Consider the following 14046-nt stretch of genomic DNA (forward strand, 5'->3'; position numbering starts at 1 on the left):
GATTTTGCTTAAATTCAGGGTCTACTACATTTTAATTGTTCTGTGTATTTCAAGTGGTAAACCCTTTCTCTCTCTTTTGTAGTTCTAAATTAAAAAGGCCTGTGCTGAACACTTGTCAAGCAATATATTTTTAAAGATTTATTCTTGTTGGACAACCCCCTGAATTATTTACTTTCAGTCCTACTTCAGCAACAGTGCTTCAATCCACACAGACATTCTGATAATAAATAGAATGATAATCAAATATAATATGTGTGCATATTTAATTATTTAAAATAGATTTCTTCTTAAGTTAGATGGAGGTGACATACATTACAGCATAAGATTGTTTTTATTTCAATGAAAAGGAAACATTATTCCTATTAGTCCATGGGATTCTTATAATACTAATCCATCTGTTGTCTTAAAACACTTTTAAAATTTAGGCTATATAATGAGTAGGTTTTCAGATACACCTTTACAATAATGAAAGAAAATCAGAACATGCTACTTCATACTTTGTATTAGAGAGCATTTATGCTACCCACTCTGGACTGATAGTTACTGACAGAAATCAATGATTCATAAATCAGTTAAAATGATAGGTATTTCTGTACTTAACAATAAGAATATAAGGATTTCTGAATACAAATAAATATTTTTTATGGAAGTTATAATAGGATTTTTTAAAGGCAGATATTTAAAGTCTGTGATATTTCAGAGGGGGAAAATAACTGAAAACAAAAGTAACTCAGAAAGAAAACATAAAATGAGACTTTCTTTATAAATGTTCTGATTTTAAAAAGATTCAGGCTTTAAGTGGAATATATTCTTGCTTGTTTTAAAATTAAAGTAGAATGAAATTTTCTTTTATAATAAACATTCCAGCTCTTCCAACTTTGGAGTAGACATTGGCAGAAACTCAAGAGGAATTCTTCTCCAGAAAAATTATGTTAAAAGGAAGACACCATTTTAATTAGGAAATCAATAACCAGTAGTCCAATCAGCTGCCTTATCCACTCTTAGCGTCTATATCTAGCAATAGCAATAGACTTATATACTGCTTCATAGTGTTTTAGAGCCCTCTCTAAGCAGTTTACAGAATCAGCATATTGCCCACAACAATCTGGCTCCTCATTTTACAGACCTTGGAAGGCTGAGACAACTTGGAGCTGATCGGGATCAAACTCATAGTAGTAAAAAGCAGAGTTAGCCTGCATTACTGCAGTCTAACCACTCCCCCACCACAAAGATAACAAAATGAATGTTATGGTGTCACAATACAAGTACCTCCCTTCATCACTTATTTGTTTGTTTTTTGCCACTTCTTCCTGATGCCTTCTGCCCACTTATAACTCAGTTTCAATTACAATATAACTGATTAGTTAAATCAATAGGAGTTACAGTTCTGATAACAAATTTAATATTGCTCTAGAACTCTGCCAATGTCATGCCCCTGGTGGAGACTGACTCTGAGGAAGAGGAGGAACAGCCAACAGGGAGTGGAAGTGTGGCTTTGGAGGTTGTAGAGGAGGCTGGTCAGTCAGAGGAGGACCCAGGCCCATCCCCTCTCCGTCCTAGGGCACGCAGGGAGGAGAGAATAAGGGAGAGACATGGTCTACTCAGGAGGAGAGGGCCTTGATCCTCTTCGTGGGCTGCAGCTGTGACAACTGAATAAGAGGACGGACATGCGTACGGATGAATGCTGGAAACAAAGCATGGAATTATCTCTAGTTTATGGTTTCTTTCTGAGTTTGGCATCCTTCCCAGTGTGTGTTCTGTTATCTGTGGACATCCTCCAGCCCTTATCTTGCCTGGTTTGTGTTGTGTTTTTCCTCCTTCTTGTAACTGTTTGTGTGGGAGTTTTTTGTCTTCTGACAAGGATATTTGGACCTTGGAAGCAAAGTGAAAGAATAAAAGGGCTTCCCCAGGTTTTTGTGACTGTGTTTATTTGGTATCCCCACCCCCTAAGAAAATAATGAGATTTTTAGTGTACAGAATGCCAAAAATAAAATACAAAATTAACCTGCACTAATCTACTCATGAGACATCTACCTTATAGTCACATAGCACTGCATTAGTTTAAACACATATATGCTGGAAATGTTTGATGAAAAGATAAATATTCAGAGATTCTCTGCAACTTAGTAAAAATAAAAATAAAGAGTGAGTCCAGAGAAAATGAAGACATGAGTGATTTAGAGATGAACTTTCTCTATAAAAATGCTAATATCCACCACATTTCTAGGTACTTGCCATGATGGCAAAAATGTTGGATCCATTTGTATGTTGTCTGTAGAGATCCAGTAATCCAAGTAACCCATCTAAGGATGATCAGATGCACATTTCTCTAATTTAAGAAAAAGAATTGTCTTGATAGTCTCTCTAAAATGCTGTAAACATGAGTCTCGTGCAAAGACAGATCTAAAAAAAAACCCTAGATTATCATCCAAGAAATCACTACATATTTGTCCAAAATATCAGAAAATATTTGATTCGTGAATCTGAAGAATAGGACAGTTAGCTAGACTTTAGAACTTGATGTATTGCCTTTGTGCCACGCCCCGGGTCATCATAGGAAGCCAGATTCACTTAACAACTAACTTAACAAATGCAGTGATTCTAACAACCATGGCAAGAAAAATCATAAAATGGAACAAAACTCACTCAACAACTGTCTCATTTAGCAATAGAAATTTTGGGCTTGATTGTGGTCATAGGTCAAGGACTACCTGTAGTAATTTCCTATGGAATGAGATTTAATTCATTTTTTCCCCTTGCAACGTGAGGTGGAGTATATTTTCATCTTGATCAGCTGGGAGAACAGAGCTGATTGATTCATGGGGTTTCCCGCATTCTAAGATCTCCTGTAGAATGCATCAATGAATATTAATTGACATGCAGAGGTCATAATCAAAATGCAATAGTATCACAGGACACTGACAAGTCCAATGAGAATATTCAATTTAAGAACCTGTAAACATTTTAGGTCTAAGAGCTATAGACATTTTAGGAGGAGGAATGCAGGAAGTTTGACAAATTAGCAATCAACATCGATATAGAAATAAACCCCATTTATAAACCATTCAAAAGAACAGCGAAATTAGGGTTAAGGGGGACAAACAACATTGTTGCACACCCACATACTAACACCCAGATAAGTAGAAACCAGCACATAATCACCACAATAAGAACCAGAGAATGTCAATCAAAGAAGGAATAATACGGCAAATCAGCCCATCCTACCTAAAACCACACAAAATGCTATTTATAAACAAACCTCACTTTTTCAGGTCAGAGCGCTGATGATGTTACCTTTTTTATTAATGAAAAATCTGAGGAAATACGCAATCAAGCTTGTGTACTAAATGGTTAAAGTACTAGAACAAAATTATTAAATATATTAAAATAGAATATTTTTCACTGTGTTTCTTATTTAAAAACTACTTCCATATTCATAAAGATAATGATTTGAGTGCTTCTTCATTATAAATAAATACTCTTTTCAAAATAAACATGTTCCTATTCTAGTGGTTTCATTGAGGCATTATATTTATTTATCTACTTCTCAAATTTATTGTATATTAGGTACACATTTCACAAAACAAATAGTTCTGGGTGGTGTGTAAGAGGTTTTTTTTAAAAAAAAAACAACCAATAATAATAAAGAGTAAGTTACTATTATAAAGTAAAAACATTAAAATTTGCAAAATTCAATTAAAAATAAAAGAATGGTGAAGGGATATGAATAATAATGGAATAATCTTACTAATTTATCAGTTCCTTGGGGTTTCCCTTACCTCATCGAACAACTATGTTTTCAGGGGCATTCAGAAAGTCAGGACTGATAGTGCAAGCCTCACCTAAGATGGTGGGCTATCTCAGTGCCACAGCTGAGAAGACCCACTACCTATGGCTCACTTTCAAGCAGGAAAACTAGGTCCGGCTTGGCATGAACAAAGGTACAGAGCAGTGGTGGGATTCAAATTATTTTTACTACTGGTTCTGTGGGTGTGGCTTGGTGGGTGTGGCAGGAGAAGGATACTGTAAAATCTCCATTCCCTCCCCACCCCACTAACCTGCTTTCCAGCTCTGTTCTCCTGTGCAGGGCAACAAAAGAAGACCCAGCCAATCAGCTTGGACTTGGGAGGCAGAGAATAGATGGGGACGGGGCCAGTCAGAAGTGGTATTTGCCAGTTCTCTGAACTATTCAAAATTTGCACTACCATTTATCCAGAACTGGTCAGAACTGGCTGAATACCACCTCTGGTACAGAGTTCAATTCTTCTGAGTCACATGTTAATTCAGATCTAGACAAAAGTGAGTCCTAGTCCTACCATAAACCTAGAAGAACCCCAAATATTTTATTCAGCACACTTTTATACTTTATTTGGTTGCATAAGCAGGAAATGCTTTGTACAAAGTAAGTAAAAGCAAAACTACTACAATGCTTTGGCTCACCAAGTATATTTAGAAGCATATTTAGTACACATATAGACTGGGTGAAACCAGGCTCAATAGCAGTAACTGTGAGAGGGGTCTCGGAGTCTTAGTGGACAACCAGCTAAATATGAGCCAGCAGTGTGCAGCAGCAGCAGCCAAAAAATATAATGCAATCCTAAGTTGTATTAACAGAGGGATACAACCAAGATCAAGAGAGGTACTAATACTACCCTATAAAGCCTTAGTAAGACCACACCTGGAGTACTGCATCCAGTTTTGTTCACTACATTATAAAAAGATGTTGAGACTCTAGAAAATGTACAGAGAAGAGCAACCAGGATGATTAGGGGACTGGAGACTAAAACATACAAAGAACGGTTACAGGAACTGGGCTTGGCTAGTCTAGTGAAGAGAAGGACCAGGGGAGACAGGATAGCAGTCTTCCAATATTTGAGGGGCTGCCACAGAGAGGAAGGGGTCAAGCTCTTTTCTAAAGCACCCTAAGACCAGACAAGGGATAATGGATGGAAACTGAACAAGGAGAGATTTAACCTGGAAATAAGGAAAACTTTCTGACTGTAAGAACAATCAACCAATGGAACAGCTTTCCCTCGGAAGCTTGTGGGAGCTTCATCACTTGAGACTTTCAAGAAGAGATTGGACTGCCATTTGTCATAAATGGTGTAGGGTCTCCCGCTTGGGCGTGGGGGCGGTTGGACTAGATGACCTTCAAGGTCACTTCCAACTCTGATTATTTGTTACATGTTAGAAAGCAACAAATTTAGCAAACCCATTGTGCCTGATCTGAAGTATCTTATCATGCCTCTCCTGAACTAAGTTACATGCTATTACAATTCTTTTATTCTCTTTAATTCAGCCATTTCAATGCAAAAAAAAGTTGATTATTATAATCCTGATCAATGTAATTCCCTAAATGACAGAACCTGTAGCATGCCCTCTCTACTGGAACTGGAGGAGTGGGAAGATATTTTTTTCTAAATTTACATAGCACATATTTCTATATTTTAAGACATACAAATATGTGAGTTAAATAGTTCATTTTAACTACCATTTCATACGAATGGAAGTCACACTAGATTCACTTTAGTTTTTATCTTAAGTTGCCTTTACTAGCAATCAATGAAATGTCAATACAGATCTTGTACACAATACAAAATCATTGCCTGCATTTATGATGATGAAGAATCATTTTCATATTTTATTTTACACTTAAGTAAGTTTGCAGGGAAGGACACAACTTCAGAAAATCTTTTTGGTTCTAACTTTAGTTCAGAGACCAATTTCTAAATTGTTCTATAGCAGTAGCAAGGCATATTTTCAGAAGTTTAACAAAAGAATTGAATATTTTGAGAAATATATATTTTAAAGAAAACCTTGATCTGAAGCTGAGCAATACTTATTTTTCCAGGATAAGGAAATGAATATATTTTCAGTAATTTATCACAGCACGAGCTAGCTATGGATATAATGTATAAATTCCCCAGCCTTATGCTGAATAAAAGGACATAATTTTGCATTACATATGTGCCTGCAAATCTATTTATTATAAGATAGAAATCCTTACAAGAATTTGGGATGTGGTTTTTGTTCCTTTTTGCATTATAAAACATTCTGTTGTTTGTGGAAAACCCCAGTTTTCCTGGAATACGCTATAGAGAATAGCATAAATTATTAATATTTACCCTGGCTTTTCTGTGCACAAAGCCACCTGCTAGTCATTTAGTTACAGCTAGTGTAAAATTCTAGGTCCTGGCAGGCTTCCTTGAGTTCCTTTAAATATGAAAAAGTGAGCTGTCTGTTTACTGAGAAGAACAACTCTTTGATTTCATTAAGCACTAACTTGCACAGCTGCCCTTAGTCTTAACTTGAATAGAAAGTAGGCAAATGACTGCCAATTACCAATTAACATGTGACTTCTTCCTAATATTGTTTCCCTTAAAATAAAACCTCTGTTTGTGGTAGTAATTCAGCAGTTCACATTAATTTGTATCCTTTATTTAACAATTTCTAAACAATTCCCCCGTTTGTAATTACTGACTTCCCCCCCTCTGATATATTCCCTCAAATATTGGGATTTATTAATATGCCATGCTTAACAACACTTACAGACATTATCTGTTTACTGGTTAATCATTCATTCTTTCAGTTTCTGACTCTTATCCTAATGCATCATTTCAAAGGCTCTTATTGAAGACATACATATATAGAAAAAGAGAAGTTTCTATTGTGTTCCAATATATGACCATTTTTGAATGATTTACCCAATAACAAAGGTAAAAAAGAAAAATACAATACAGCACAGTGCATTAACATAGTATAACACAATGCAATCAATATTTATCATACAAAGTAGACCAGAAATCAAATTCATAGGAAGGTTGAAATGCTGGCTATAATAACAACAATCTTGAAAGTCTAATTTTATTGTATCTCCTCCTCCTCTTTGTACTTCTGTGAATTAAGGGAGTGTCTGCTTGAGCCATTTCCAAATGCAGCTCGTTCTGTTGCTTTTACCCTCTTTTGCCTATCTTCCTTGCTGTCTCCAAGTAGCAGACAACATACACCCTCTTTTCAAAAAAAACAAAATGTAAACCATCCCTCCAAAATCCTGTCGAAGAGTCTGGGTTTATAGCAAGGGTCTACAAACTTGTGGTCTTCAACTCCCAGAATTTCTGAGCTAACATGACTGGTGGAGGAATTTTTGGGAGTCAAAGACCAAAAGTCTTAAAGCTGTCAAGTTTGAAGACCCCTTGTTTATAGCCTTCCAAAAGATAGAATGGCCCAGGCAATTCCAATCCCAGGTGCATGCTAGTTCAAAGAGTGGAAGCAGCAACAGAGAAGGCCTTGTTAGAGCTATGGACTGACAATACTGAACAAGGAGTGGTTAGAGCAAGATAAGAGACAATTCAGTCAAGAGAAAGGAGAATGAATGAAAAAGAAATTCAAACTCATCATGAGTCTGAGAAAATGTGGACATACTTTCAAGATTATATTATTATATCCTATAACAATAAGAAAGGATTCTTGTAATCCTTGTGCAGATTGGTTGCTAATCTGCTTTATCTCGAAAGGATACATGTCCCATGATCCTGAGGTAATCCCAAGAAGTTTGGAAGCAGGAATAAGTTCTCTCTGCCAGATTTTACCAGATAGGCAAATTTACGTACAGTAGGTAGTTTTCTCTTCTTACCCAGATTCCAAACCATGTGACAACCAACATTTATTATACCCCAAAGCCAACTATGAGCTAAGGGCAGGTTTTGCAATTGAAATGTTACATGAGTGAACCATGAGCAAGCAGAACTATTTAAGTTACCATGTTCTATATAAAAGATGCAATATAAAGTATTCTCTGAAGAAGAATATTTGAAAGAAAAAACATTTCAATTCTTTCAGTTGCAATTAAAAAAGAGTTAAAAGACTGATACCTCTATAGAAAGAGAAGAGAAAGAGAAAGACATGGAACAAACTGTACAAATTAGCTTTTGGTTCATCTCTGTTATTATGTCAGTAAATTATATTAATACTATCTGTCCTTACCTAAGAGTCAGTTTGATATAGTAGTTTAGACATTGGGCTAGAAACCAGGAAACCATGTGTTCTAATCCTGTTATAGGCAAAAAAAACCTTCAGGTTGACCTTGGGCTAGTGATTCTTAGCCCTAGGAAAGTGGCATTGGCAAACCATTTCCAAAATCTTGCTGTGAAAACTTGTGCAGGCAATTGCAAGGAGTCAACACTGACGTGAAGGCACATACACATATTTCCTATCTATCTACTGTATATTATATTAATATTATCTGCCTACCTCTGAAGAAATGTCAAGAAAATATATTGTGTCTGCTTTGACTATATTTAAAATAATGGATAACTCCTAGTCTAATGACTCATACATTCAGTGAAATTAGGAACTGTGATGGTGTTTCATTTTTTTGAAAAGAAGGAGAAGAAGGAGAAGGAGAAGAGGAGGAGGAGGAGATACATTGCTGGAATAGTGGACTGGACTCAAGCAGAACTAAAAGCCTTGGATAGGAAGACCAGAAAACCAATAACAATGAATCATGTTATCTGGGGATTTTGAATTGAAACAGACAGGCACCTGTCACATAACACTTCGGACTTGCAATTGTTGATAAGATTGACAAAAGGGGGGTGGGGTAGTGGAGGTGGTAGTACCCAGAAACAGCACAATAGAAGAGAAAGAACCGGAGATCATAATCAAAGACAAGTACCTGCAAATAGAAATGACAGTAGCAAAAGAAAGCAAAGATAGTACCAATAGTAATAGATGCCTTGGGTACAATTCCAAAACAACTGGAACACCACTTGAATACCATTGACCATTGATAAAATCACCACCAGTCAATTGCAAAATTACTATCAGCCAATTGCAGCTTAGATCCTACAATAATACTACTAATATTATCAACATGAACATCTATCTATCTTATCTTATCTTATCTATCTTATCTATCTATCTATCTATCTATCTATCTATCTATCTATCTATCTATCTATCTATCTATCTATCTATCTATCTATCTATCTATCCACCCTGGGTCTGAAGATAAAATCTGAACACCTGGCCATAATATTAAATGTATACATTGCCTAAAGTCACCAGAAGTCAGGTGGGATATAAATTTAATAAATTATTAAAAACCACATGTTTCTAGTAAGTTTCTCATATCCTTCTGAAATGTTCATGTATCTTAAGATACATTGAACATTCTGAATAAAACCACCATGTGCACAATTATTAGGCAAGTGAATATTTTGACCGTATCATCATTTTTATGCATATTTTCCACCTCCAAGCTGTATAAACTTGAATGCTTAGTTGGCCTAAACATATCAGGTGATGTGTATTGGTGTAATAAGAGAGGGTGTGGCCTAAGGAGATCAACATCCTATATCAAAGTGTGCATAATTATTAAGCAGCTTTTTTTCTTCAGGCAAAATGAGCTAAAAAAGAGATTTGACTGACTCTGAAAAGTCAAAAATTATAAAAAGTCTTTCAGAGGCATGCAGCACTCTTGAAATTGCTAAGTTATTTGGGACGTAATCATAGAATCATCAAATGTTTTGTTGCAAATAGTCAACAAGGCTGCAAGAAATATGCCGAGAAAAAAAAGGTGTACATTGACTGCCAAAGATTTGAGAAGAATCAAACATGAAGCTACCAGCAACCCATTATGCTCCAGTGCTGCCATATTTCAGAACTGCAACCTACCTGGAGTGCCCAGAAGTCCAAAGTATTCAGTGCTCAGAGACATGGCCTAAGTAAGTAAGGACCACCACTGAACAAGACACATAAATTGAAATGACAAGACTGAGCCAAGAAATGTCTGAAGTTTTATAGACTGATGAGAAGAGAGCAATGTTTGATGGACCAGATGGATGGGCCTGTGACTGGATCAGTAATGGGCACAGAGCTCCACTTTGACTCAGACGCCAACACGTTGGAAGAGAGGTACTGATATGGACTGGTATTATTAAAGATGAGCTAGTTGGACTTTTGGGGGTTGAAGATGGACTCAAAATCAACTCCCAAACCTACTGCCAGTTTTTAGAAGAGACTTTCTTCAAGCAGTGGCACAGGAAAAAGTCTGCATCTTTCAAGACCACCATGATTTTTATGCAGGTCAATGCTCCATCACATACATCAAAATACTCCACTGTGTGTTTAGCCAGCAAAGGCCTTAAAGATGAAAGAATAATGACATGCCTCCCTTCCTCATCTGACCAAACTCTTATTGAGAACTTGTGGGCCCTTCTTAAATGGGAGATTTATGGTGAAAGAAAACTTCTCTGAACAGTGTCTGGGAGTCTGTGGTTGCTGCTGCACAAAAAGTTGAGCATCAACAGATAAAAAAACTGACAGACTCCACGAATGGAAGACTTATGACTGTTATTGAAAAGAAGGATGGCTATATTGGTCACTGATTTATTTTATTTTTATTTTTGGAACTGTCAGAAATGTTTATTTGTAAATTTTTAGTTGTTTGTTTATTATTCTCACTTTAACAGATGAAAATAAATGAGTGAGATGGGGAAATTTTTCATTTAGTTGCATAATAATTCTGCACACTAATAGTCGCCCAATAATTGTACACACATAGATATTGTCCTAAGAAAGCCATAAACTCACTTTTACTTTTTTTTTAAATAGTCAGGTTTGAGGTTTATTAACATTTTGGATTGACCAAAAGCATTGTAGTTATTCAATAATAAAATTAATCCTCAAAAATATAGCCTGTCTAATAATTATGCATACAGTATAAGTATGGTGACCTGTGACCTTCAGCCTACAGGGCCATAATTGTAATGGGATATGGTACTAAGTTACTGTTTTAGTTGGCTCTACTGGTCATACTTTGGAATACAGTAACAGTAGAAAGACAGTATCCAGGATGGGGAATCAGAATATGATAGGTATTGACATGACTATTGCATTTGAGAATAGCCCTAATTGCTTCTAAGCTAAATCCTCTTTGCTATATATCCCAGTACTTCAGAGCAATCATGCAGAATTGTTGGAGTGTTAAAGCAGGCTAGAAGATTTCTAGAAGTGGCATTCATTGTTTGGAAACCAGTACCGATATGCTATTAAATTCCTAGAAGTGGCTAGCAATGAGCATAATTCGAAGGCAAATCGGTGTTTTGAACTGAAATTCAATTCATTAATATCTCAATGTATAAATAAAAAACCTTAACAGAGTCAAAAAGGCAATGCGTTAAGGTCCCATATTATTTTAGTTCAGTTTCTCATAATGAAACCATTGTATTAATTTTCATGGCTTTAGAGCTTTACTGAAGCTTGTGATTCATGTTAAGTTTGATAGCAGCATCCATTATAATTTTATTGGTTTATAATTTCTATGTGCAATTTCCATTTGATTGCACTCTTAGTATCATGAAACCTTTGCTATGTTTAGACATAAGGCAGATTAACTGAAGGAGGGATGAGCACCTATTTTCTTTTTTTAAAAAAACCAATTTTTCTTATATTACTTATATTCTATCCTATGGAAAAGGTCACTCCAAAAGTGTGAAGTCGCACTGATTCTATTTGGAGTTCTGCTGGTATCAGTTTCACATTCAAATTATTTTCTCACTAACAGATTTGAGTTATTGAACCATGTCCTAAAATAACAATAATCTTCTTTGCTCTAGGAAGATAAGACATAGAGCCTATTCATTCTCATTGACTTTACTCAGTTATTTATCCTGTAAGTTTTTAACTTTCAAAAATTAGTATACCTGCTATAAATAAACACAAAGCACAGATAATGTGTTTAGGGTAATGAGAGAAAAAAGGGGATATATGTGCATAATTTTCCAAAGAAATGTTTAAACAAATTCAATAAGATCTATGTGAGATTGGTGATATTTTTCTAAATAGCCTACAGAAATCACGTTCCTTGGAGGAACATTGAAAGGAAGGCTGTATTTTGATAAGCTATTTAAAATAAATACTTGAGAAATGTTATATGCTTTCCAAAACAACTCACAATTATGAACATTTATATAAAATTACATATTTAAAAGTTATATCAGTAAAACAGAATTTAGCATCCTTTGGTAAAAATGATTCAACCAAACTAGCCATTTATTCTTAGTTGTTACTGGCCCCAATCGCTTGTTCCAGAAAAATATACTTTTGTCTGGAAAAGCCTTCATTTCATTTTTCAGAATATGCAACAATTACTCCTAACACAGACACACTCAAAAAATATATAAGGAAGAAAATTAGAAGTGTAACAAAATGTTTGAAGTGGTTAATTGACTACATGGAGGCTATTTTTGATTATTAAATGTAACCCTGAATTAAAAGTAAACCATATAGAACAAAGGTTACAGACTTTTTAGGAATACTATATTTTTTCTTGAAAGCCTCCTGATAGGAATTAGTATTCTAAAATCCTGATGTTTATTTCATTTTTCTTACTATACTTTGGTCAAGTTAGTTCTAGTTATTTGAATTGGATTTTACTCAGTCATCTAGTTCAGCACCTAACTCCCCTGATTTATCACTGGGCTTTGTTTTTTTCTGAATTCTATTGAGTTAAGTGATTTTACTCAGTGTAAGTACTTCCTGTGTAATATAACAATGCCTTATCTTTTGAAATCTTATGTGATGTAGTCCATAATGCTTCAAGATGCTACCAAAATATGTCACATCTACAGGATTTACTACAAAAGGAGAGATCAGAATTTAGAAAGTCTGGATTCTCTCTTGATGTCTGGGTTGCAGAGATTACTTAAAGCTCTCCTGGAACTGACCTGCAGGTTACAGCTTTTCAGTGAATGTTCCTTAGCTTTGACCTGACTCCATTTACCCTCCATAACCATTTGATCTTTTTTATGCCAGTAGGCATTCCAATAATTCTCTCTTCCTTCTTCTTTCCCCATATAATAAGCTTGCACCATTTCCCCTCCCTCATGACCCTCAGGAGACCTCTGATAAAATCTCATTTTCCTCTTCTTCCTCTTCCTTGGCTGACCGGTGCAAATAGAAATAGCACTTAGATGTATATAGTGCTTTACAGCCCTCTCTAAGTGGTTTACAAAGTCAGCCTATTGCCCCCAACAATTTGGGTCCTCATTTTACCCACCTTGGAAGGATGGAAGGCTGAGTCAACCTTGAGCCTGGTGGGATTTGAATTGCCAAATTGCAGGCAGCTAGGAGTCAGCAGAAGTCTGACTCACTCTGACCAGCTCACCTGGTACCCTCTGGCCACTCCTGCCTGGCCAGCAGGCATCCAAATTGCTTCCTCATGCTTCCCTCCCTCCCCAGAGACCATTATCAAGAGATTTCAACAAATTACCAACCATCAACCGACCAATGTCATCTCTGCTGAGGGGGATGCTTCACTGGCAGATGAACTGAATCATTTCTTTGTTCTCTTTGAAGTGGAGACATCAGAGACATCTAAAATCACCTGCCAATTGTAGCCCCACCTCATTGTGGAGGAACATGAGGTGAGGAGCATTCTGAGGGCTGTGGACCCTAGAAAGGCTGCCGGTCCTAATGGTATCTCTGGCCGAGTGCTTAAAGACTGTGCTGATCAGTTGGCTGGAATCTTTACCAGGATCTCAATTAGTCTTTATCCCAGTCCACTATTCCATCTTGTTTGAAGGCTTCCACCATTGTTCTGCTGCCAAAGAAGTTCCCTATCAATAACCTCAATGATTACAGACCAGTGGCACTCACTCCTATCATCATAAAGTGCTTTGATAAACTGGTCTGCCGGCACATCATTTTTGGTCTTCCACATACATTTGATGAACACCAGTTTGCATATAGAAGAAATAGATCTACAGAGGATGCTATAGCCATCACTCTTCACACTGCTTTGACTCATCTAGAGCAGCAGGGGGCCTATGTGAGGATGCTTTTTGTAGATTTTAGTTCTGCACTTAACACAATTCTTCCACATAGACTAGTGTCTAATCTTCTGGACCTTGGGCTTTCTTATTCAATCTGCCTTTGGATTATGGATTTGCTGTCTGGCTGCTCACAGAGGGTCATATTAGGGTCATACCTCTTCAGCCCTTATTCTTAACACTGGTAGACCACAGGGTTGTGTGTTGAGTCCCT

At 36.3% G+C, this 14046-nt stretch overlaps 1 protein-coding gene across 10 annotated transcripts in view; it reads left to right on the top strand.

Annotated features, from left to right (window-relative positions):
* The window catches only part of PCDH15 (protocadherin related 15), a 579778-nt gene that overhangs the window by 210144 nt on the left and 355588 nt on the right, over positions 1-14046 (top strand). The window lies entirely within an intron of this gene.

Source organism: Pseudonaja textilis, chromosome 4 (genome assembly GCF_049901715.1).
Source record: "Pseudonaja textilis isolate UNSWEBS1 chromosome 4, rPseTex1.2, whole genome shotgun sequence".
Taxonomy (NCBI): Eukaryota; Metazoa; Chordata; class Lepidosauria; order Squamata; family Elapidae; genus Pseudonaja; species Pseudonaja textilis.